We start from the raw sequence: 23,792 nt of genomic DNA on the forward strand, positions 1-23,792 counted from the left end.
ATGAGATCTTTTTCTCTTCAATTTTACACTTGGGAGATTCTATGGAAGTTCTGAGGTTTCCATGTGTGTGTGTGTGTGAGGAATTGGGGGAAGAAGGTGCGGCTTTTTGCAAGATTATGTGACCCTGTATCGTTGCCATTAGGGTTGGGGCTACCCCAAAGAGTCCAAGAGGATGGAGTTTGGTGAAGGTTTTTCAATGGTTTGAGAGAGGACTTTTGTGGCTGAAGTTTTTGAGTTTTTGATGGTTTTTCCTGTATATCTAGGTCACCATCAAGTGTTGATCAACTCGACTCGCCTTGTAGTGTCTGTGGGCAGGCAAGGGCTTGTAGCCTCGAGGTGTTTGGAGTTTGAATACGGATTGTGGGGAGACATTTTATGATCTCTTGAGTGGTGGTGTGTGTGGGGTGGAATTTAAGTTAATTCATTGTACTGTGTTGAGCTGTCTGGGTGTGTGAGTGTGTGAACGACATCTTTTGCTCCATCATCGGATGACTTACCACCTACACAGGTGGTAGACAAAGAGAAGAAGAAAATTATAGAGATTTTGAAGATAGTAGCAGAGGTGGGAATTGCATTGGTCAGTACTTACAGCTATCATTCCTCACAAAGTGCACAAGTAAGAAAGCAAGAAGAAATTTGTAGTAGTGAGTGAGGAGCTGAGGCCGATTCAACTCACCATGTAGATAGGCTCCTCAATTGCACCTCTAGAGCCTAGCAAAAAAGAAGAGAAAGCATTGCCTATGGATCCAGCAATGTTGCACCAATAAGAAGCACACCCATTTCAAATTCCAAGTGTGTGGCTCTCTTCAGGAAACTTGTTAAGGAAGCTAGACAAAGATATGATAAAGAAAGATATGCAGTACACTCATCTATAGGCAAAGCACATTGGAAGACAATGTAGAAAGTGGTGGCCAAGAACCTCCTCTATGAGGAGCAGTTACTCAAATCCAACCTATTGAAGATTATTAAACCACTAGAGCTTAGAGATGAGATTCTTGAGCCCCAATTACCTTGTGTCCTTCTCAAGTGGCTAACAAATAAAGACCAAAAGATCCTACTTCCCTCACTACTGCCAGATTTAGAGGGAAGCTATCGACATTGCAACCTATCAAGAGTGGAAAATTGAAGACTTCATAGCAGCACGTTTAGAGTGGAAGATAGCCTTCATGGTTGAGCACAAGAAAACAAAATAACAATCAACTTGTTTGCACCACTGTACATGCATGTCAACCCCACATTTTGCCCTATCATCAGAGGTAGGACCAGGCAAAAATTTGAGCAACTATAATGTGGTCATCCATGCTGACTAAACTACCTAGTGTTTGGAGAGCCTAGTAGTTCTCCCTCCATTGAATATATATGTGCTAGGTACTCAAACAGACAATTGGATTAGTGTATGATAGGCCAAACATAACATGCAGGATGATACTAAAGATTTGTTATATGCTATTTGGTCGCATAAACACATTAAAAAACACAGAATCTACACATATCGTTGACTTCATTTTTGGAAGGCATTCAAAGAAGCCTTCTACACCAACTACTTTGAGATGGACAACACAATCTTTATGCTAGTCTGCAAGGACTTATGTGCCAAATTTGTTGCCTACATGATACATGAATGTGACATGGCCTACACATGCATCTACTAACATACTATGGCGGAAGCCTTCCTATGCCACGTGTCGAGTTCTGCGACGTGAAGGCGTGCGACAAAAAAAAATGAAGGCTGCGAATATAGCGTTGGTGGCGGCTCTGGGTAGCTTTGAAGTACGCATTGAAGTACAAGCGCTGGCGAAAGGGAACCTCAATAGCCACTACCTCATTAGCACCTCATGAACGTAGTCTTTCCCTGCTCTGCGTGAAGTAAGAGAGAGAGAGAGAGAGAGAGAGAGAAGAAGAAGAAGAAGAAGACGCAGGAGGCTCTTGGTATGTTTCTCTCTGTCATGCTTTTCATGTTCAACGCTCTCTCTCTCTCTCTGCATGGACTGAGGGTACTCTTCCCTGCTTTGCGTAAAGTACGAAAGAGAGAGAGAGAGAGAGAGAGAGAGAGAGAGAGAGAGAGAGAGAGAGAGAGAGAGAGAGAGAGAGAGAGAAGAAGAAGAAGAAGAAGACGCAGGAGGCTCTTGGTACGTTTCTCTCTTTCATGCTTTTCATGTTCAACGCTCTCTCTCTCTCTCTATCTCTCTCTCTCTCCCCTCCCCCCCCCCGGGCAGCTATGCGGTACTCTCTCTATCTCTCTCTCTCCCCCCCCCGCGGCGGCTATGCATGGACTGAGGGTACTAAGCAGTCGGCAGCCAACAGATTCGAGGACGCAGGACTGAGCGTACTAACAAGCAGTCGGCAGAGAGGGGCCGTAACAGATTCGACGAGGACGCATATGCATGGACTGAGATGACAAGCCCGACTGTAGCCTTCATTCGCGAGGGCGAATCCCCATATGCTCAGGAATCCAAGTTCCTCCGGCTCTACGAGGTCCGCCATGAAAACTCTCTCTCTGGCCGTGCATGCAGCCAAGGACGAGGAGGGGGTGGCGCCCGTTGCTAGGCCAAAGCCCTCTCTCTCTCAAGGCTGCGAATGAACGCTCTGGCTCCGGCTCTGCGAGGTCCGCCATGAAAACTCTCTCTCTGGCCGTGCATGCAGCCAAGGACGAGGAGGGGATGGCGCCCGCTGCTAGGCCAAAGCCCTCTCTCTCTGAGTAGTCCTTTTTACCTGCGTCGCCCCCCCGCCTTGCTCATGCTGTCAGCCCCACGCCTTGCTTGCTGCGTCGGCCCCCCGCCTTGCTCATACTGTGTCAGCCCCACGCCTTGCTTGGGAGCCATTAGCTTGAGCACATGAAGGCCTTCCAGCCGGCCAGTGCATACAGGGGTGTGAGAGAGCCGTTGTATTGCCGGTCGACCGGTAGAACTGCCTCTGTACTGCCTTTGCCGGCCAACTCTTCCACCTCCAAGGTCTCGAAGGACTGCCTCTCCTGCCATGCCTCTCTCCAAGGTCCCGAATGACTGCCTCTCCCGACACGGCTGCCGCCTTCATGTGCTCAAGTCTCCCGCCATGCCTCTCTCCAAGGTCACGAATGACTGGCTCTCCCTATTTGCCGGCTGCAGGTTGGTCGCCAGCCTCATGTGCTAAGTGCAAGAGAGAGAAATGGACTGACCAGTGTGGCGATGGAGAGAGAAAAGGGCAGCCGATTGCAGCATGGACAACGTCGGTTGGATGTGTCACGTGACACATGATGATTTGAATGACAATGACAAGCATGATGATCACGATGTGATTTCTCACAAGCATGATGATTTGTATGATCAAGACGTGATTGTTCACAAGGCTGATGTGTTAGTTGATACTTTCTCTAGTGAAGCTAACCTCATTGCAGATTCGATCAAACAAGAAGAACCGATCTTGGCTCTCGAGCCTAGGTCCAAAGAACCCTTACAAGAAGTACTATGTGTTCGAATGATTCGTCGGCACGCATTGCTCGAGTGTTTCATTCGTGATCGTTTCCTGTATTTTAGTCACCGTCTTTATGTGATTCCTTTTCCTAGGCATGACATATTGCACGTTGAGCAAGTTACACTCATAAATGAGCACTGATGTATGCGGATAGGTTAACGCTGTCGTTTTTATTGTAGAGACAGCAGCGTGTGCAAGCTGAGGCGAGGTGTGAAGCTCAACCAGGTCGCTCATCAGGTAAATATTTTGGTCCAGTTTTAAATTTTTTTGGTTTATTTTTGATTTATTACCATTTGTTTTTTCACTGAGAGAGAGAGAGAGAGAGAGAGAGAGAGAGAGAGAGAGAGAGAGAGAGAGAGAGAGAGAGAGAGAGAGAGAGAGAGAGAGAGAGAGAGAGAGAGAGAGAGAGAGATTTTTTGGTTAATGTTTTGGTTAATGAAATGAATTGAAATCAAATATAACTAGGTTATGAAATGGTATGAATTTAAAAGACCAAAATGAAATGAAATGATTTTTTAAAATTAATGCTAGGCCAAAATGATCGAGATAGGGAGAAAGAAATGAAATAAAATGAAATGTTCTACTAATCATTACAATTAGGTCAAAAGGGCAAAATAACCTGTGAGACCAAACTGTTATAAAAAATGTGAAGATAGAGAGAGAGAGAGAGAGAGAGAGAGAGAGAGAGAGAGAGAGAGAGAGAGAGAGAGAGAGAACGAAGTCGAATGAAAAGAGATGTTATATTGACGTCTTCAAAAGGCTAAAATCAACTATGAGTCCAACCTGTTACAAAACTGTGAATTTGATACCATGTATGGGTGCTAAAAGACTAGAAAATACTACTACTACTACTAGAATCCATTCTCATTTGCACTCTAGATATCAAGAGAGTATGGCATGAAATGTTCTACTAATGTTTCCAAAAGGCCAAAATGATCTATGAGACCAATTTGTTACAAAATTGTGAATGTTTTGACCTAAATCTAGGTACATTAGGTTATATTAACGTCTTTCAAAGGCCAAAATCAAAATTAACGTCCAGACTATTACAAAACTGTGAATCTGATACCATGTGTGGGTAAATTAGGTTAATGTTTTGGGGTAAATTAGGTTGAGGTTAATGAAATGAAATGATTTCTTAGATTAATGCTAGGTAAATTCACAAGAGAGAGAAATAAATGAAATGGACCTATGCCGACCAAACTCTTACAAAAATGACCAAAATGACAGAATGAAATGATTTGTTAAATTAATGCTAGGCCAAAATAATGGATGAGACCAGTTTGTTACAAAATTGTGAATGTTTTGACCTGAACTTAGGTAAATTAGGTAAAAGGCCAAAATAACCTATGAGACCAAACTATTACAAAAAATGTGAAGATACTAGAGAGAGAGAGAGAGAGAGAGAGAGAGAGAGAGAGAGAGAGAGAGAGAGAGAGAGAGAGAGAGAGAGAGAGAGAGATAATGAAGTCGAATGAAATGAGATGTTATATTGACGTCTTCAAAAGGCTAAAATCAACTATGAGTCCAAACTATTGCAAAACCGTAAATCTGATACCCTGTCCCCATGTCTGGGTGCTAAAAGACTAGAAAATGCTACTACTACTACTAGAATCCATCCTCATTTGCACTCTAGATATTGAGAGAGTATGGCATGAAATGTTCTACTAACGTTTCCAAAAGGCCAAAATGATCTATGATCTAGGTAAATTAGGTTATATTAACGTCTTCAAAAGGCCAAAATCAACTATAAGTCCAAACTATTACAAAACTGTGAATCTGATACCATGTGTGGGTGCTAAAAGACTAGAACAAAAATAATACTACTACTACTACTAGAATCCATCCTCATTTGCACTGTAGATATCGAGAGAGTATGGCTCAAATCCTTTGTTGTACTCTCTGCTATGTAGCCCCATAGCTACATAGCCGTCCGGATCTCCATAGCTCCTGTGCTTGATCGAGAGAGAAATAAAATGAAAGGAAATGGTATATTAATTTCTGGGCCAAAATGACCTATGGGACCAGAGGGTTACAATGTGTTGAATCTGATACAAAACGAAATGACAAAATGATAAAATGATAAGATAAAAGTACTATGGGATCCTAAACTGGTAGGTGTGAACTAAGACAAGAGCGAGAGAGAGAGAGAGAGAGAGAGAGAGAGAGAGAGAGAGAGAGAGAGAGAGAGATGAGAGAGAGGGGGGTGGGGAGAAAACATACACAGACACACATAGAGAGATAAAGAGTTGAGAATGAACTGATTTTGAAGGGTACTTACACACATACATGCGTGCATGCTACACAACCACACACAAATAGAGAGAGAGAGAGAGAGAGAGAGAGAGAGAGAGAGAGAGAGAGAGAGAGAGAGAGAGAGAGAGAGAGAGAGAGAGAGAGAGAGAGAGAGAGAAGAAAAATACCAAAGCGAGAGAGAGGGAGGGAGAGACATAGGGAGAGGTAAATGTGAGTAACAGTTCCATCCAAAGATGTAGATTTTACTGTCATAGAGACGGTTTTCAAAGATCTCGGGCAAGATTTAAATGCCTAGAGCGATTCCAATAGATTCTTGCGTAGTCTTGAAAATCAAGGCATGATACTCAAAAGGCAATCCCAAGAGAGCCTTCATACTGAACCAAGATGGTATCTTTGTCTTCACCCTAATAAGGAAGACTTTTTTAGGGTCCTATCTATGGAAGTATTAAAGGATCTATCTAATGATAGGCCCTCCAAATCTGTCTATGCTATTCCAAGTTTATCACTCTCATACGAATAGTTTCAAAAGATCCCAAGGATATTATAAGTGCCCTGTTGTAAGAAATTAAAGAGGGAATTTGGACAATCAACATCGCCTTTTTAACAATAAGATAGAACACCTAATTGTTCTATACATCATGCCGAGTTTGATAATTGTGGGAGGAGATGATGTCCCAAAGAGGCAAGGTGAAACTAATCCATAGTTTGATCACCAAAAGGTGACCACATGGATAGAAGATCACATGAAACCATTATAGATTTCAGAAAGGGTTGGATAGAGAGAATAACACGTGTGATTGAAAGATCCAGTACTGCTTTTGGAACCCTACAAATTTTAGATATAGAGTGAAAGTGAGAGAGAGAGAGAGAGAGAGAGAGGGAGATGGAGAGGGGTAAAGAGGGATGGGAAACATACCTAGAAACATACTTATTTAAAGAGACATATTGTAAAGTCAAGTTTTGTGGATGAAGTCCTAGAGCAACTACACTTACAATGTGTCTCTTTTTTTCTTAGGAACTTTATGGCACCTAGGGTATCTGCTGAATGTTTTGGTCATGGATTGGAAGCGATGGAGATAGTAATGGATCATATAATGATTCACTACTCTCCAGAAAACAAAGCTGACTTCTTTCAAAGCATTGTTCGAGGTTTCTTTCCGGTTGTTACTATAGAATAAGCTTGGAGAACCTACGACCGCACTTCCATGACTCTAGATGGGACACCCTTTCACCAAGTGTTTGTCAGAATCCAGAATGATCCCAATCAATGGTTTCGCAACCTACGCCTTTTGCAGATTCGAGTAAAGATGGGATACTCAGATGCCCTCTACCTTGATTCTGAGTTAGGTTGTTGTTCTATATCTGAAGTTTATAGCAAAATTAATGCGCTAAAGAGCATTGTAGGATCTGATAAGATAGAGAATCATAAGGAGCCTATTTTCAAGCGTCCTAGTGCTAAACGCTCTTTTCCCATTTTCAAATGTAGATGGGGTTGATCATGTATTGAGCAAAACTTTTATCTACTGAACAAAAGTGATTCATGAGCATTTTGGTTTGTTTTCCACTTCTCATGCAATCCTTTGTTGTTTTTCACATCTAGATAGAGATGATGTATTTTTTTGATTCTAAAATAGCAAGCACTTAAAAAGTGAATATTCTACGAGGGTTACTTTTTAATTTACAAGCATTCAAACCTTCTCTTTGGTTGTCACATTTCTCTTTGCAACCACTGTAGTTTTTTGTGTACAGTAAAATGGAGATTAGTTGTGCCATCCCATTGGCTATTGCAACCAATGGCTTGATATCTTCTGGGATAGCTGTAAGTGCATCAGCGGGTGAAGAGGAGATACTGTCATCTCTTCCCACTATTCGCAATGTGCGTGCAACAAAGAGAGCAGCTCAAAATGTCGAGAGGAATAGTGCACCTGTTAATAAACGGGAGATACTTTCATCTCTTCGTATTCGAAATGTGCGTGCAGCAACCAGAGCAGCTCAAAATGTCGAGTGGAATTTAAAGAAGCAAATTATTGAAACCTTGCTAGAGATAAAAGCCTCCTGCAATAGAATGGAGACAATGGAAACCAATGTCTCGGATGTGGTTGCAACTTTAAGCTCTGCATTGGAGATTGAAAGTGGGATACTATGGAAATTGCGAGAAGAGACAAAAGCATCAAACTTGCAGAGATTAGAGAGTGAGGCATACATGGGAGAGAAACTTTCCAAAGTTGAGGATTCTCAAAAGATGATATTGACATCTATTGAGAATCTTCGAAAAGAGGCTTCGCGGAGTCAACATGAATCAAAAGGACGAATGCAAGACAATAATCTACGACAAATCGTGCCAGGATTGAGAAGTATTATCAATAAGCTTGGTGCTTTGACAAAGGTTCAAGGTTCAAGAGTTTCAGATATCCGAGCTACCTCAAATAAATTAAGTGCTTTGGCTAGATTAGTTCGACCAAAGCAGCGTCAAGTTTCTCAACGAACTAATCCTACTAATCCTACTAATGGTAGAAATATGTAATGTTTTGTTGTATCTTCATCAAACTGTTCTTTTTAATTGAGTCAAGCCATTGTGTCAAATTTAATTGAGTCACGGCGCCGTTGTGTCAAATGTATTTAGTCCTACTTGATAGAAATATGTAATGCTATGTTGTATCTTCATCAAACTGTACTTTTTAATTGAGTCACTATCAATGTGTCAAATGTATTTAGGTTAGAGGATATAGTTTGACACTACAAGAGGTTGTGTGCTCTTGTGACACTGTTAGCGATGGAAATACACTTGGTTTTTATAACCCCCGGCGTCGCTAAAAGCGTCGCTACGAGCGTCGCTATATGCGTCGCTATATAGAGACGCTCATAGCAACGCTCATAGCGATGGTTTTAGCGACGTTTACACAGAAGACTATAGCGACGCTCATAGCGACGCTACAGAGCCATAAATAGCGACGGTTATAGCGACGCCCGAGAGAATTTTTTTTGGTGACAGGGCATTGAATGCCCTGCCACCCATCAACCATATTGTACTTGATTCACTTTTTTAAAAAAGTGCAAGGGTAGATAATAGACCCAAAATAGTCACCCACAAGACGCATTGTTTGCAAAATTGACAATTGTACACATCATAGGCAAAATGAATTGATTGGCAAATGTAATAATGACAATTGTACAACATCATAGGCATAAAGAATTGATTGGCAAAAGGAACTGCGGTGACAAATGTAATAATATACATGGTTCAAAAAGACGTATAAAATCCGTCTCATGATACATAAGCTATGAGAAACCCTAAACTAATGCTATCTAGCTACGGCTAAACTGACGTCGTCTAGTCAGACGTCTCATCGTGTCCAAGCGGCGTATCTGTCGGATTCTGCAAAAAAAGACAATAATACAGCTTTCAATAAGTATAAACATATAACGACATTTATAAAACAATACAAAAAATAGAAAAGAGTAAACCCTAATACTAACCATGCCGCCGCGAGAACTGAGAATGTCCATCAAGGCGTTTAAGCCCTTCCTGCCTGCGTACTCGCGCTCGTACGGTGTGGGATCACGTCCTGTCATCGACCACTGTCAAAACATACAAAGATTTCATTATGTTAGAATTAAAAAACTCATAAACCCTAAACTATCGAACATAAAGAGCAATGCAAAAACACTTAAAAAATCGGCCTCAAATGATGCCCATCCACAGCTCCCCAAGTGGTGCGAGCTCCCTGCCTCTACTCACGCTCTGGCTGCATCCTTTTGTTGCTTCCACTTGTCGGGATTCTCGCGCACTGCTTTCTTCCCATTCTTCCAATCTTCTTTGGCCAACCAATCTGGCCTGTTCCACCCATTCTTGATTGCTTTTTGCACTTCGGAACGCTTGTGTTTGCAGTATTCACGCATTCGAATCTTCATCAGGTCTTCATTGAAGCACTGATCCCGTGTTGGAACGGGAAACTCATCATGAAGTATGCTGATGACTCTGTTTTTTAAATCACTTGGTACTTCACTCCATTTGTTTAGTATGTAGTGTCTAAACAGCTGAGAACAAAGACCACGCATGCGCGAGATCACCTTCTTGCCGTCATCATCCATGATGATGCTGCCGCTGAAGTCGACGGAGTAAGACAAGCCCTCTGGCCGGTGACGCGTGAACCTGGGTGTCCCGGCAGGGGTCTCTAGCGGCGTGTCGATGGGGGTACGGACGTCAGGTGTCTCCACCGGCGTCTGGGCCCCGAAGCGAGGAGTGTCGAGTGGGGTGGCTCCTGGCGGAGTAGGTAGAGGTGTGTAGCTTCTAGGAATAGTCAGCCATGCAAAACCTGGCGTAGATATATGGCGATGCTGTGGCTGGTGTGGGGGCGGGCAAAGAAGGGGAGGGTAAAGAGCCTCGTCGAACACGAGGCGGTGTGGAGGCATCGGTGGCGGAATCCCCATAACAACCGCCACCGCCACCACTAGAGCGCCGGTGTCTAGACGAGTGTGAAGCTCGTCTCGTCGACGCCGAAGCTTCGGAGCGCGCCGAATGCTCCGAAAGAGAGGGAGATGCGGATGGAGTAGGAACGCGCGATGATGCGCCAGAGCGATGACGCTCCACGTACCACTATCTCTGCTGCGGTGACAAAGAAGAAAGAAACTCCTCATCATCCATACCTGCATTAAACACACGAATATTTAAACTTAATATTGAATGAATAGAGTAGACAATGACGCAAAGACCATTAAATACAATGACATAATGACGCATATAAATACAATGACGCAATGAATTGAGTGATAGAAGACGCAAGTCGAAAACTCAGAATTTTCAATCAAAAGATGTGAGCGCGAGTAGAAAAGAGCGTTATACACCATGGAAGGTACTTAGAGAGCCAGAGCTTTTACAACACGGAGCAAAATTGTTCAAATACAATATTTGTGGCTTTAAGAGATCTCTCTCTCATCCTCGCATAACTCAGCATAACTTCCTATATCTATATAGATCTCTCCGTTTAAACACATATCCTCTGTTTCATTTTGTAGCTCCTCTGCATGCACCCCATATAGAGTAGTAGCATCTTGATGCTCGTCTGGCACCACCGCAGCGGCTTCTGATTGAGCATCTTCTCTGATCTCCTCCATTGATGCCGTTGTGATTGGCACATGGTAGCCTTCATATGTCCTTGCACTACGAGGGGCTACTCTATGACGTAGCACCGGTTTGATGTAGACTTTGTAGGATGAAATATTACCTTCCAGAGCCACATAACTTACATGAGAGCTTTCAAGCACATAACTTGTAAAAGGGGGATGTTAACTATTTACATACTTACTTGTTCACAATGCTCGGGTAGTACGAAAGTGTCTCTTAGGTCAGTCCATTTCTTAGTAGAATCCACCTCAAGAAAACCAGACTCTCCTCTACGCACAGTAGCGTTGTGACCCTCCATGATTATCTTGAACCATTGCACGTCAAACAAGTCGACAAAAAATCCTCTGTAATCGATCCTCAAAATCTCTTGCAGCGTGCCGAAGTAAGTGAGTTCCGCCACCACAGGATCTGCATCAGAGGAACGTCGTCGACTAGACTGTTCAAATTTTTCCATGATTCCACAATCTTGAGTAAAACGCTTTTTGTCAATTCGCTCCACCCTAAAATGTCGACCTTTACACCATGCTGCTGTGTATGACTTATACTACAACGAACAAAGATTATGAGTGGCCGTTCAAACGTTTATAAATAAAGTCACTTGCTAGTCGTACATTGCAAACTTACCTTGGTCGCGCAACCCCGAGAGTACTCCCACTCTTCCTCAGTCACTTCGTCACCGCATTGTTGTGCGCTTTTCAATTGGTTGTGCAACCATCTTAAGCTCATGAAGGTTGGTAGGCTCTCCAGAACCGTCGGATAGTGCATCGGTGGTCGTCTTCCCCGTCTCCACTCGATTCGTGCCCTTTGTCGCTCTTGCTTTGCATCCTCATATTGTGAAATCCACTTTTGCATCACTGGATTGTGAAGCATGCAAAATCGGTTGATTTTAGCCTCTAGATCTTCCGTCATCTTCTTCTCAACACCGAGATTGCACATGACAATCCCAGATATGCGCTCATCATCTATGGTTCGCCATAGCATGTCCCGGGCTTTATCAAATCCGTCTAGCCACTCTCCAATGTACACTAGGGACTCTGATACCAACCAACCTTCTGCCATGCTACCCTCCGGACGTGCCTTTTGACACACATATCCCTTAAGCGTTTTCATGAAACGTTCTAAGAAGAACATCCATCTGGAATGAACTGTGCCAGCTATTTACACCTCATCAACTATGTGAACAAGAAGATGCACCTGAATGGTTAGCATGGTAGTAGGAAAATGTTTCTCAAACATGCACACAAGCTCCGCATCATTTAGTTTGGCGAATGGTATGGAGTCTACGTTGATCTCCTTTTGTGAGATCCATTGCACCAGCTTTGCAAGTTTGTAAATTGTGTTACGGATGTCGAGAGACAAACATCCCTCAATGGCAACCGATAAAATAAACTGTAAAGTATGTGCAGCAATGATATTAAAGTCCACATTTTATGCAATGATATTAAAGTCCACTATGAACGTACCTGACACATTTTATGCCAATCGTGTGACTTCAAACCGGTAAGCTTTCCTTCTTTAGTAAAACACGTTCGGAGCGAGTGCATTACGCCAGTGGGGGTCCGCAAAGATCGAATGGTCTCTTTTACTTTGCGTTCTTGGGCTCCTGAGAAAATTCATGGTGCTTTAGGGAGTTTTATCGATCCATCAGACGCTGTTTGCGGCCAATATTGCTCCATACGATCCACATTTCTAAGGTCAACTCTGGCTCCCAAAGTATCTTTCTTGCCGGTCAGATGGTCCCATAGTAGATTACCCACATTCTTGAATATGTGCATTGGATCGAGCAAGTGATTGATCATGAGTCGGGGCCAGTATGGTAACTCGTACCATAGAGATAGTCTCTTCATCCCTAGAGGCAATCCGTCATCGCACATCTCCTTCTGCTCTAACCATGCTTGTGCAGACATCCTTGGTGGCTCTCTTCCCAAAAAGCCGTCGCGTAACACATGATTCTCTGGAAGATACGCTTGATGACCTTCGTAGATTTGCTTCTTCACTGAGGGTGCCCTACGTGCATTCAGTCTAGGTCCACATGTGACACATGCTCTGTATCTGCTTGTTTGAAGCCCTGCATGTATACACATGATAATAGATCAACTATGGGAAAAAACAAGATTTACAGTGTCTAAGTGAGGAGTGTCAATAGATCACCTGAGCATTCTCTTAGCCCGGGATAGTCATGCATGGTCCACATTAGAATGCCTTTGATCAAAGCATTCCGTCGTCCTGTGTGTCGGCTCATATCCACCACCTCTATGCCAATTCACAATTGTTGTAGCTCTTCCAATAGTGGACGAAGATACACATCCATATTCCCCACTTTATATCGCCCTGGCACAATCAAGCTTAGCCATAGGTGCCCCTTCTTCGTAGTCAACCACGGGGGAATGTTGTAGTTGACGATGACAATGGGCCATACACTGTAAGATGTTGATCTTTGACCAAATGGATTTACGCCATCCATAGCCAGGCCTAAGCGCAAATTTTGAGCTTCCCTCGCAAAATCCGACCATGTTCCATCTATATGTTTCCAGGCTACGCAATCTGCAGGAATTCGTAGCACACCATCCGAAGATTTACTCTCCTCATGCCATGATGCTAGGGCGGCCATGGACTTACATTCGAAGAAATGCTTGATGCGAGGAAGCAGAGGAAAATGTCGCAAAACCTTTTGTGGAATTTTTGTCCCGTGGAGATCTACTCGATATCTTTCGGAATCACATTTCGGACACTTCTCCATGTCTATGTATTCCCCTCTGAAAAGAATGCATTCATTAGGACAAGCGTGGATAGAATTGTAATCCATCCCCAAGTTTCGCAAAATCTTTCTTGCTTCATCTCGGGAATCTGGCATCACATTGTCAGCTGGTAGTATGTGCTCTTTAAGCAATCTACACAACATAAAAATACGATACAGTCGTGTAAAAATCTATCAGATCATTATACATTTAGAGTTTTATTAAAGTAAACTAATTGTAATAGATCACCTGAAAAGCGCTGTGACGCTAGTGTCACTGCATCCAAACTTTGCCTGCATGTTGAGAAGAACCAGGAGTGCTTTCAATCTAGACATACGTGCTCCATTATACAATGGCGTCTCGGCTTCACTTTTCATATCATCATAGATAAGCATTTCTGAATCCATGATCGTCTCGATCATTTCATCAATCTCGGGCTCAAACATTGCCTCGTTGGGAATGTGCTCTACATGATCATCCCCCGAGCTGTCAGAGGCTACATCTTGTGGCCTCACATATGATGCTTGACCAAAGCGCCTGCGAACACGTCTATTGGGTTGCAAGATTGCTGCTTGTTGGCCAGCGTCAGAGTCCGACGAGTTATAATTGGCAACACCTCGATCTATAATAGATGGATCGAACTCGCCAAATTCGCGAATGTGCTGCAAAGAAACACGTCTTTTCCGTCGCATAGCATGCTTGCATTTATTACAAGGACATAAGACCCTCGTTGAGAGATAGGTGTTTCGGTTGGATGGTCCCACATCCTCGTCACTACTCATAATGAGGATAAAAATCTTATAACTTGGACAACAAATTTAATATTCTATTGGCATTCTTCGTCTTATCTCTCTCTCTCTCTCTCTCTCTCTCTCTCTCTCTCTCTCTCTCTCTCTTTACCTAACATTATCTAGTCATGTCTAATCCCCGCACACCTCGGTCTAGAGGTGCACGGAGATCAGAACCACCGGGTTATAATCTCGTCTTTATTGGTCAATACCTATATTTGTGGGTACAAGAAATCTACACACCCACGTCTACATGATACTGCATGTAGTGGACAAAACCCCTTTGCCTCTTCTCTAGCTGTAGCACTTCACAGCATCTTAACATCTTTTCACAGTAGATCTTTTCACTGTTCGTCTAACTCTAAACCCTAAACCGTAAGTAATTCTTGCGTGGACTCGATCTAACGTAAATAAGCATAAATCTAAATAAACGTAAATCTAACTAAAAATAAACCTAAATCTAATTTAACGTAAGTCTACATCTAACCTAATCTTTAACGTCTTTTGGGATAGTTTCCTACGACGTTAAAACTCTCTTCTTCTTGTGTGTGTGTGTGTGTGTGTGTGGGTAAACCTAAATAAACCTAAGTCTAATCTAATATAACATAAATCTAAATCTAACGTAAATTATGTTATATTAAAAACAAAGAACTAAACTAACAGGGATTATAAGAACCTTAAAACCGATTTAACACATAATTTTTCACATAACTCGGCAAGAGTTGGCATTCTCATCACTAAAGATGTGAGAGTTAACTTCCGACGGCGATGTTGCCTCATCTCCATCCACATCTGACGACAGCAATTGGCCCTTTAGACCGTTCTTGCTCTTGTTACTAACTTTGAAGTTGCTGTTGAATGACTAGAGGTTGTCTAGATGGTCATTGTGTCGGGGATGTAGTGACTCTTGCCGCCCTGAAGATCCACCTTCTTCCCTATCTTCTGAAGACATTTCACCAGTACTTTTGGATTGACGGAGCCCACCATGAGTGAAGGCAGCAATACCCTATATTCCATTGAGGGCTTTCTTCACCCGCTTCATGCAGGCATCGCAGTCTATGGAGACCTAAATCTAATCTAATATAACGTAAATCTAAATCTAGCGTAAATAAACGTAAATCTAGTTAAAAATAAACCTAAATCTAATCTAATTTAACTTAAATAAACCTAAATCTAATTTAACGTAAGTCTACATCTAACCTAATCTTTAACGTCTTTTAGGATAGTTTCCTACGACGTTATAACTCTCTTCTTCTTGTGTGTGTGCGCGTGTGTGGATGTGTGTGCCAATAAAAAGAGATAAATGGTATAACCTTTCTATCACCCATGCCAAGTATGATAGATTGATTATGCCATTTCCCTCTTGAATAATAGGTCTTGAGTTCAACTCCTCGTCGGCTAGATCTTTAGGTCTTTTAATTTTAATTAGTTTCCTACGACGTTAAATTAGTTTCTCTCTCTTTCTCTCTCAATGTGTGTGCGTTTTTTTGGATCGTATGCATGTTTTCTCTCTCTTTTCCTCTCTCAATGTGTGCGTTTTTTGTTTATGCATGTTCTCTCTCTCTTTTCCTCTCTCAATGCGTGCGTTTTTTGTTTATGCATGCTCTCTCTCTCTTTTCCACTCTCAATGTGTGTGTGCATTCTTTGTTTATGTATGTATGTGTGCGTTTTTGTTTATGTTTGTACTCTCTCTCTCTCTCTCTCTCTCTCTCTCTCTCTCTCTCTCTCTCTCTCAAAAACACTGTGTGTGAGAGAGAGAGAGAGAGGGAGAGAGAAAGAGGGGAAGGGAACATGAGAATGAGGAGAGGGAAGGAGCATACCTGGCTCTCCTTCCTCTCCTCGTGTGTGTGTGTGTGTGTGTGTGTGTGTGTGTGGAGAAGAAAGAGAGAGAGAGGGAGAGCGTTACCTGCTCCTTGCTTGAGGGCGCCGAAAAACTCAGATCTGAGATCTGAGTTTTTGGGCGCGCTCGGTTATTTTTTTAGCCCAGCCGGCGTCGCTATGAGCATCGCAAATTTACAAAGAAATTTGCGACGCTCATAGCGACGCCGGGATTTTTTTTTTGAGCATCGCTGTGTGAGCGTCGCTAATATGAATAGCCTCTTGTAGTGTGATGTCCCAATTTATATTGATTTTTATTATGCATAAGGATGTTTTGTTAGTGACAAATCCAAATTATATGAGATCTATTTGCACCTGGTTTCATAGATGGTATCTGGACCACGTATATTATCACCTGGTCATGCACGACGTAGTCGACTGTGTGATGATTCGCGAAACCGAGGCGCCAAATAGCACGAGAGAGAACAAGGCATTCACTACAAAGTACTATTGGAACTTTATTGGAATGCAATGAAAGGCAAAGCATGCATGATGTACATGAAGGAAACTCTGAAGCCATGAATGTTAGGACAACAATGAACTTAGTAGAGGGAAACTATTCTAAAGTAGAAAAGCATTGTTTGTCCATCCGCTTTGAATATCCAGCGTCTCTCCTTTTACATCACAAGTCTATGGCACCAGTTCTATCCAAAAAGTGTGTGTTGCACAACTTAGGAAGCTTAGATTATGTTTGCTCCAAATGTGGAGCAAAGGCCTGGAAGGATGAAGGAAAGACTATCCAAATATTTGTGGGTAAATATTGTTGCTCTGATGGAAAAGTCCAATTACTTCCTTTGAATGAGACACCAAATGAATTGAAAGATTTGATGAGCTCAACCACAACAAGAAGTAGACAGTTCTTACAAAACATTCGAGGATATAATAATGCATTGGCATTTGTGTCTCTTGGTGCCCATATCGATGAGACTATTAATTATGGTGGGAGAGGTGTGTACACTTTTAAGGTTCACGGCTCTGTCTATCATAGTACTGGTTCTTTAGCGCCAGCCGAAGGACAAAATGAAGTCCCACGCTTTGCACAATTATGTTTTTTTGATACTGAACATGAGTTGAGCAACAGATTGCATCATGTTTCAAATTTAGATCGTAGTATTCTAGAGTGTTTACAGGTGATGATGCATAGAGTAAATCCTTATGCAAATGCTCTACAATCTGCTGCTTCTTTGTCTGGAGATGCTATTGTACCCAATATGAGGATGGTTATTGCAGAGAATCGTTGTGATGGTTGGCAATATCTTGCTCCAAGGGGTTCTGAAGTTGCTGCAATTATTCCAGGACAAGGGGATGATAGAAATATTGGCTATCGCGACATTGTACTGAATTTTCAACACGGGGGTTTGAAAAGAATCTCTAGCATGCATCGAGCTTACATGTCCTTATTGTATGTTTTATTATTTCCAAGTGGAGAGGATGGGTGGCATCTTTATTTAAAGACTACCGATGGACAAAAGATTGAGTCAAAAGCAATATTATGTCTTTCGCTTACAAATAAGAGATGATACTGTGGAGTGTCTTCTTCAAGGAGGTAGGCTATTACAACAGTATGTCGTGGATGCTTATAGTACTCTAGAGGAGTCACGGCTTTTGTGGATGCGAAATAACCAAAAAACACTCCGTGGTGAAGTGTACCAAGGATTGGTTGACATGGTTGAGGCTAGAGATGTCTTAGAGAGGGCTGAAGGTCAAAATGTTGGCCGTAGAATTTTTTTTGCCTTTGTCTTTTGTTAGAGGTCCTAGATATATGTGCCAACTATTTCAAGATGCAATGGCAATTGTTCGTAGTAGGGGAAAACCGGATCTCTTCATCACATTCACATGTAATCCACGATGGAAGGAAATAGATGATGCATTACTACCTAGACAAAGTGCTGTTGATCGTCCTGATCTAACTATACGAGTGTTTTATCAGAAGTTCCAAGATATGATGCATTTAATTATCAAGCAAGCCGTATTTGGGGAGGTGATTGGACATGTTTCAGTGATTGAGTTTCAGAAGAGAGGTCTTCCTCATGCACATATATTGTTGATACTTGCATCCGAATATAAACCCATAGATATATTACACTATGACAAGTTGGTTTGTGCAAAGCTCCCTGACAAGAATGTGTTTCCAAAATTATTTGATGTAGTGATTCGTTGTAATGTTCATGGGCCATGTGGTCCTTTGAACCCACGTTCTCCATGTATGGTTGATGGTAAGTATAGATTCAAGTTTCCACGGACATTTTCTACTTCTACAAATGTAAACAAAAGTGGATATCCTGTGTATATGAGGAGAGATGATGGAAGGTTTGTTACGTCTAAAAATTACAATTTAGATAATCGTTGGGTTGTTCCTTATAGCCCTCTCTTATCACTAAGATACCAAGCCCATATTAATGTGGAGATTTGCTCAACTGTCACTTCCGTGAAATATCTTTATAAGTATGTCTACAAGGGACATGATCGAGCCACTGTTGTCCTTCAAGATGGTGAAGGAGCTACTGATGAGATCAAGAGTTATCTCAATGCACGTTATGTTTCTGCATCTGAGGCTATGTGGAGAATATTTGGCTTCGACATGCATAGTGAAAGGCCAGCTATTCAACGATTGCAAGTACACCTTCCATTGCAGAATATGGTCACATTTCAAGATGGTGATGATGTATCACATTTGCTAGATAATGAGCAAAATAGAAAAACTACCTTGACAGAATGGTTTGTTGCAAATCAAAATTATCCTGAAGCAAATAGCTTCACATATACTGACTTTCCGAATGGTTGGGTATGGAATAAAAGTCGAAAGGCATGGTCTCCACGACAACAGGGTGTTTCTATTGGAAGAATGTATAATATTGTCCCTACTGCTGGTGAGGTTTATTACCTACGAATGCTTCTCAATACCTGCAAGGGATGAAAGTGTTTTGAAGACTTGCGTATGTATGATGGTTACGTCTATGATACATACAAGGAGGCATGTATAGCTAGAGGATTATTGCAAGATGATGAAGAATGGGCAATTTGCCTCCAAGAGGCTTCTTTTTTTAAAAAATGGAATGCAGTTGAGACAATTGTTTGCAATCATATTAGTCTTTTGTGAGCCACTTCATCGGGCTGCTCTCTGGGACAGGTTTTGTACTGAATTTTGTGAGGACTATGTTTATGCCCTAAGGACGCGTATTTCAGATGCAAGTGTGCGATTTGATGTGGCAAAAAATCAAGCATTGCTTCATATAGAATGATTTTTGCAACAACATGGCAAGAGGCTTTGCGATTATATGTTGCTTGCAATAGACTCAACATTGGTATCCTTAAGTGAAAATGGTGCTATGGCTGAAGAAACAATGTTCAATGTTGATGAACAATGTAGTATAGCAGATTGTATGGAAACTTCCTTAAATGAGGATCAGCAATTTGCTTATCACCAAGTGCTACAAGCTGTTGACACACATTCAGGGAAGGTATTTTTCCTAGATGGTCCTGGTGGCTCAGGAAAAACTTACTTATATAATGCACTTCTTTCACGAGTGCGAGAAAGTTGTAGAGTTGCTCTTGCATGTGCATCCTCGGGTATTGCAGCTTTGCTTTTGAGTAATGGAAGAACTGCTCATTCTAGGTTTAAGATACCTTTGGAGCTTCACTCTGAAGCAACTTGCAATATAAAGGTAAATAGTCAACTTGCAGAATTTCTAAGGAATGTAGCTTTACTTATATGGGATGAAGCTCCCATGACACATCGCTATGCGTTTGAAGCAGTGGACAGAACTTTAAGAGATATTATGCAGCGAGATACTTTGTTTGGTGGAAAAGTCGTTTTGCTTGGAGGTGACTTTCGACAAATAATACCTATTGTACCAAAAGGTAGTCGTACAGACATTGTAAATTCTTCGTTGTGTCATTCTCACATATGGAAATACATGAAGACACTGAGGCTTTCCAAAAATATGCGTATAGTTGATTGCGGTTCAAATTCACTTCAACAAATTTTTCCCCGTTGGGTGCTTGATATTGGCAATGGGGTTATGGATGATGGAGGAGACTTAGACAGAGTCAAAATTCCTTCACACATGATGCTTCCAGGAAATAGTTTGGCAGATCTCCTAAGCTTTATATATGGAGATTTGTGTCATTTGCAAGATCATGCAACTTTTTTCAGAGATCGAGCAATACTTGCTCCACGGAATAAAGAGGTGGATTTAATTAATGACTATGCATTGCAAAGAATGCATGGAGATTGCAAAGAGTATTTGAGTGCAGATTCAATTTGTATGTCAGAGGAAAAAACACATTTGTACACAATTGAATATCTGAATAGCCTTACTCTTGGTGGTGGTTTTCCACCTCATGCTTTAGTCTTGAAAGAAAATTATCCTATCATGTTGCTGCGCAATTTGGATCCAAGCCGTGGATTATGCAACGGAACTAGATTGATATGCAAGCAATTTCATCATAAGGTAATTGAGACAGAGATGGTTACAGGATCAAATATTGGAGAGAGAGTTTTTCTTCCAAGGATTGACTTTATTATTGGAAGCCATCAGGGGCTTCCATTTCAAATGAAGCGTCGTCAATTTCCAATCAGGCTTGATTTTGGGATGACTATCAACAAAGCACAAGGGCAAACACTTGAAATTATTGGTCTTTATCTTGAGTCATCTATCTTCTCTCATGGACAGTTGTATGTTGCAATGTCACGTGTACGAAGTGCAGCTTCTATGAGGATTATTGTCAATACTGAAAACACTCAAGCGGAGTGTTACTACACTCCAAACATTGTATTTAAGGAAGTATTACAACTAGCGAGCTCATAATAATAAGTTCAAATTGACATTGTGGCTCTCACTTAAAGTCAGACACACTTGATGTTAAATTTTATTCATATCTCTTAGATCAAAGTATTTCCCACAGACGGATCCTCGACGCAGTGCCTCCTATGTAGTGGGTCACATCACTAAATTCATTCGAGGTATTTATCTTCTTTTTTAAATTATTTTATTATTAACTTGACCTATTATTTTCTTGAGAAGATTGTCTTATACATTGACTTACTCTGTTGAAGATCCACCGCAATGGAGGGGAAGAGTTCCTGCTATGTTTTTGGTGATCTTATTTGATCAAACTCATATTAAATTGTAAGAGTTTTTACATATGATATATTTGTAGTTTTAAGCTTTTATTGATCTACATAATTCATGGATTCCTTTGCAGAGATCACTCCCATCGAGGTTTTATCATCGTAGGTGTTTATGAAATGCTATACGTAGGTAGAGATATATCCATGGAAGTTCTTGGATATTACCATGTTGCCTTTTCTTCGAACCACGAGCATCGTCAAATTCAAGTTAATATTTGGTTTGTGAGTGATGAGAGGCCAATCAATGCACAACAGGTGGGGGTTGCTGGAGACCGCACTACACCATATCGATTGAGGATATTTACTCAAGTTGAAACACCACCCCGTATCTTGCAAAATGTATACAACATAGGTCCTTGGACTTATAGAATCCCTAACGTGGTCTCTCGAAGGCTACACTTTGAATAACTATTTTGTATTGTCTCTTTGTGAAGTTATGAAATTTCAAAGTCTTTTGAATTGCTTTCATCTCTCTCTCTCTCTCTCTCTCTCTCTCTCTCTCTCTCTCTCTCTCTCTCTTAAATCCTTCACTAAAACAAAAGAAACAAGGACATGATTCTCTACGGCATGATCGTCAACTATACTTTTTAATCTATTTCATATTTGTTCCTCTTAAACTTCCAAATCTGTGCTGTCAGAGCAGATAAAGAATGGCACGATACATCATGGTTTCGTACACCCTGAATGATGTACCTACTTATATTAGAGGTATGTAAATGTAAAATCTTATCTTTGTTACTTAATTTTACCATGAATGATAATTTATTGGCCTTTATTTGTATGTTTACACGTATAACATTTTTTCTAGATCCTCCATTGTGGAGGGGTCCTGCACATGCTGAGGATATTGTTCGTATTGTCGAGGATTTTGAGATCCTTCGGTGCGTAGAGCTTGAACTTGAATCCATATGACGTTAAATGTGTTGTTACTTTTTATGTCTGAATGGTTGGTTGTTATTTTCATTGCAAGCTTCAATATTATTGCAGACATTCTGTCTTGGAATTATATGAAGCACGATATTTTAGAAGTGTTGTAGGTTATTATCACATAGAGTTTGATATAGATGATATGCAAATAACTGTACGAGAGTTAGGTATGCAACGCCCTCTCAATTGCAACTTTTCATACGGTCCCTATGGAGTGAATGAATGGATGTTTAGAATCTATTCTTTGGATGAATCACCTCGACGCCTCGGTCGCAGTGTTCGACGTGTCGGACCTTGGATCTTGAGAGTTCCAAGTAGAGTGTGTCGTAGGCTCAACTTCTCTAGATGATCGAACACTTTGATCTAGTGTTTATGCATTCTAAGTACCATATTTGTTTAGTTACTGTTGGCTTAATCAAGTGGGTTTTTATCTACTACATAGGTTAATGTGTGTGTGTGTGTGTGTGTGTGTGTGTGTGAGAGAGAGAGAGAGAGAGAGAGAGAGAGAGAGAGAGAGAGAGAGAGAGAGATTTGCAAATTGCTAATGTAGGTTAACATGTGTCATGATGTATTGGCTATTCTCCCAATACATATAAGGATGCTTATATATTTGAAAGTTAAGGAAGAGTACATTTGTCAAGGATATGGTACATGGTGTTGGTGGCATCATTGGGTGTATTCGTATGCTGATGGGTGGTATGGAAATTGTGGACGGTTAAACATTACACTATGCAAAGTGTCACAAATATTGAGCGAAATAAAATTGATGAGACTCCTACAAGAACTACATATGGTTGATATTTATTACATCAATGTTTGTGGTTATGATATTCAATTGCGAAAGATATATCACAATCACAAATCTTACATTTCGGATGAAGAGTTTCAAATTTTGAAACTAATTGTGAAGTTTATCAATGTGGTATATTGGAGTGATCCTCATCCGTCCAGTTATAGAGTAGAATATGAGTCGTTGTAAACAAAAAATTTGAGGTTGTTGTAAAGACTTTGAACTAATGAACCTCTTGACACTTTTTGGCATGACAATTAGTAATTGAAGTGTTCGTATTGCTCTTATACTTTTTTAAAGTGTTGGCCATGTTGATCATCTCTCTCTCTCTCTCTCTCTCTCTCTCTCTCTCTCTCTCTCTCTCTCTCTCTCTCTCTCTCTCTCTCTCATTTTAAGCTTTGAGTACTAATGTTGTCTTCTTTTCTTGCAGCCAATTAAATGGCCCACGAAATTGTGAATATTTTTCCAAGTGTAAAAAAAATTATTTCTGATGCCTTTGAAGAAAATTTGTTACCAGCTGAATGGGGATGGCAATGGGCATGGGAAGTGATTGAGAAAAACTACACTGTTTGGGGATCATATGTAGATGAAGAGTTGGACACGATTTACATCAAGTTGCTTGATCCCTATTTCTTTCCTAACATTAGGCTCATGCTCTTAAAGCAAGAGCTTGGGTTGATTCGTCATTACAAGATTTACTTGAGCT

At 41.2% G+C, this 23,792-nt stretch overlaps 1 pseudogene; it reads left to right on the plus strand.

Annotated features, from left to right (window-relative positions):
• Positions 1 to 2,976: 2,976 nt before the first annotated feature.
• LOC147426120 (uncharacterized) lies at positions 2,977 to 22,258 on the plus strand (annotated as a pseudogene).
• Positions 22,259 to 23,792: the final 1,534 nt, after the last annotated feature.

Source organism: Adiantum capillus-veneris, chromosome 24 (assembly GCF_014529385.1).
Source record: "Adiantum capillus-veneris isolate H3 chromosome 24, ASM1452938v2, whole genome shotgun sequence".
In the NCBI taxonomy this organism is placed as follows: Eukaryota; Viridiplantae; Streptophyta; class Polypodiopsida; order Polypodiales; family Pteridaceae; genus Adiantum; species Adiantum capillus-veneris.